Below are 3409 nucleotides of genomic sequence, written 5' to 3' on the forward strand. Positions count from 1 at the left end.
AATGAACCGGCCGTTCGGGAGTTGTCCCGCTTTTCCCAATGGCCAGCACGTCCCTGGGTGGGAGACTCTGGAATGTAGTGTAGAAAGTGTAGACACAAGACTGTAATTTAACCCATAATGAATACTAGTCAGATAGTTGAAAATGATAGCAATACTACTGTAACACTACTAGCCCTATGTTTGGGAGATGTTAATGAACATAATAAATATATTAGATCAATTGAGGATTAAATATGCTATCCTTAATATGTTTTCTTTTTTTCCCTTTTTCCTCCCCCTGCCTCACTCCCACATCTCTCTTCTCTTTTCCTCCTCTTCTTTAGACCTTCTTTACACGTCTTAAAGTTGTAGAAGACTCACATTGAGCTGAAAGTTGGTGAAGAGAAAACAAAAAAAATGCCAGAGTTCTATACATGGATAGGCCAGGGACGGACTAGGACAGTAATTAATGTCGGGAGTACACACACCCTTCCAGGCCAACCTAAGCATGCATGCGCACGCACCAGCACGCACGCACGCACGCACGCACGCACGCACCCACGTACGCACGCACGCACGCACGCACGCACGCACGCACCCACGTACGCACGCACGCACGCACGCACGCACGCACGCACCAGCACGCACGCACGCACGCACGCACGCAAGCACGCACACACGCACACACGCACACACACACACACACACAGAAATTAATAAGATAATCATACATCAATAATCAAACAGGAATATAAATTGCAGTTACAGTGCCCTTTTGTTGTTCAAGTGTTTATTAGTCTTTTATACAATTGACGTTGAACAAAATAGGCTACACATTATAGTAATCACACAAATATATTACTCATTGTTATATAGTGGCATATACCGGTATGTGTACACACATGGCTTTAATTTGTTAGAACTGGTGCTACCACTTTAAAAAAATCAAACCTCGGTTCGAACTGAAGCGGTGAATTTGAGCAGTTCCAGATCTATGTTTTTGATTCAGATGGGTCCCAGGGACATTTTGTGTGAAGTCTCAGCTCCTCTCCCCCCTCCCCCCCCCCCCCTGTAACTTGATACTCTCTCTCTCTCTCTCTCTCTCTCTCTCTCTCTCTCTCTCTCTCTCTCTCCCTCTCTCTCTCTCTCACTGCACATGCGCAGATCCTGTTCGTACTGGTGAGTGAGTGAGGACAAGGCATGGGACAGACATGATCAAACATTGGAAGCGGCTCACCGCTTCAAAAATAAGGAGCTACATTACAATATTCAATTGATTTTTTACATTCATTAAAACAATATTATAACATAATAGTGGTCATTTCTAGTTTATAAATAATTGCAATGAAAATATAACATGGGTATTTGTCATTAAATTGGCCATATTGCATTTTGGTTCACTCAATTGTTTTGGTCCCACATCTGTTTAGGTGGCACAGATTAAAATTAAGGTGCATTTGCGACCAAAACGGTCACAATGTTCGAGCCACGACACAACACAAGACTATATATACGAACAGATGGGTCCAGTAGGAGCGAGATCATTTAGCGACCTACAACTGGGTTGCAACCCAGTCGGTAGTTTTCACCGACTGGGTCGCTAAATCCACCGACTGGGTTGCTAAATCTACCGACTGGGTCTCTAAATCTACCGACTGGGTTGCTAAATCCACCGACTGGGTTGCTAAATCTACCGACTGGGTCGCTAAATCCACCGACTGGGTTGCTAAATCTACCGACTGGGTCGCTAAATCTACCGACTGGGTTGCTAAATCTACCGACTGGGTCGCTAAATCTACCGACTGGGTTGCTAAATCACCGACTGGGTTGCTAAATCTACCGACTGGTCGCTAATACCGACTGGGTCGCTAAATCTACCGACTGGGTTGCTAAATCTACCGACTGGGTTGCTAAATCACCGACTGGGTTGCTAAATCTACCGACTGGGTTGCTAAATCACCGACTGGGTTGCTAAATCTACCGACTGGGTTGCTAAATCTACCGACTGGGTTGCTAAATCACCGACTGGGTCGCTAAATCACCGACTGGGTTGCTAAATCTACCGACTGGGTCGCTAAATCTACCGACGGTTAGGGTTAGGGTTAGGGTTTGGGTTAGGGTTAGGTTTAGGGTTAGCAGCCCGGTCGGTGGATAAGCAACCCTGTCGGTAGATTTAGCGACCCAGTCGGTAGATTTAGCGACCCAGTCGGTAAATTTAGCGACCCAGTCGGTAGATTTAGCGACCCAGTCGGTAAATTTAGCGACCCAGTCGGTAGATTTAGCGACCCAGTCGGTAAATTTAGCGACCCAGTCGGTAGATTTAGCGACCCAGTCGGTAAATTTAGCGACCCAGTCGGTAGATTTAGCGACCCAGTCGGTAAATTTAGCGACCCAGTTGGTAGATTTAGCAACCCAGTCGGTGGATTTAGCGACCCAGTCGGTGAAAACTACCGACTGGGTTGCAACCCAGTTGTAGGTCGCTAAATGTTCTCGCTCCTACTGGGTTAGGGTTTGGGTTAGGGTTAGGGTTAGGTTTAGGGTTAGCAGCCCGGTCGGTGGATAAGCAACCCTGTCGGTAGATTTAGCGACCCAGTCGGTAAATTAAGCGACCCAGTCGGTAGATTTAGCGACCCAGTCGGTAGATTTAGCGATCCAGTCGGTAGATTTAGCGACCCAGTCGGTAAATTTAGCGACCCAGTCGGTAGATTTAGTGACCCAGTCGGTAAATTTAGCGACCCAGTTGGTAGATTTAGCAACCCAGTCGGTAGATTTAGCGACCCAGTCGGTGAAAACTACCGACTGGGTTGCAACCCAGTTGTAGGTCGCTAAATGATCTCGCTCCTACTGGGTTAGGGTTTGGGTTAGGGTTAGGGTTAGGTTTAGGGTTAGCAGCCCGGTCGGTGGATAAGCAACCCTGTCGGTAGATTTAGCGACCCAGTCGGTAAATTTAGCGACCCAGTCGGTAGATTTAGCGACCCAGTCGGTAAATTAAGCAACCCAGTCGGTAGATTTAGCGACCCAGTCGGTAGATTTAGCGACCCAGTCGGTAAATTTAGCGACTCAGTCGGTAGATTTAGCGACCCAGTCGGTAAATTTAGCGACCCAGTTGGTAGATTTAGCAACCCAGTCGGTAGATTTAGCGACCCAGTCGGTGAAAACTACTGACTGGGTTGCAACCCAGTTGTAGGTCGCTAAATGATCTTGCCCTCTCTCGCCAAAAGGGTTATCGCCCTTTCATGGAAAAAGACAGGGAAACCCAGCATCGCTCAGTGGTTTAGGGAACTATCTTTGTGCCTTCCCTTGGAAAGAATCACATACACTCTCAAAAACAAACAAGAGTTATTTGAGAAAATATGGGGGAATTGTATTCATTATGTCAAGGGCAACGATCTTTCGCATTTGATGGAGGAACCGGGAGTGGGGTAGACGT

This window comes from Nannobrachium achirus (assembly GCF_963921795.1).
Source record: "Nannobrachium achirus genome assembly, chromosome: 14".
Taxonomy (NCBI): domain Eukaryota; kingdom Metazoa; phylum Chordata; class Actinopteri; order Myctophiformes; family Myctophidae; genus Nannobrachium; species Nannobrachium achirus.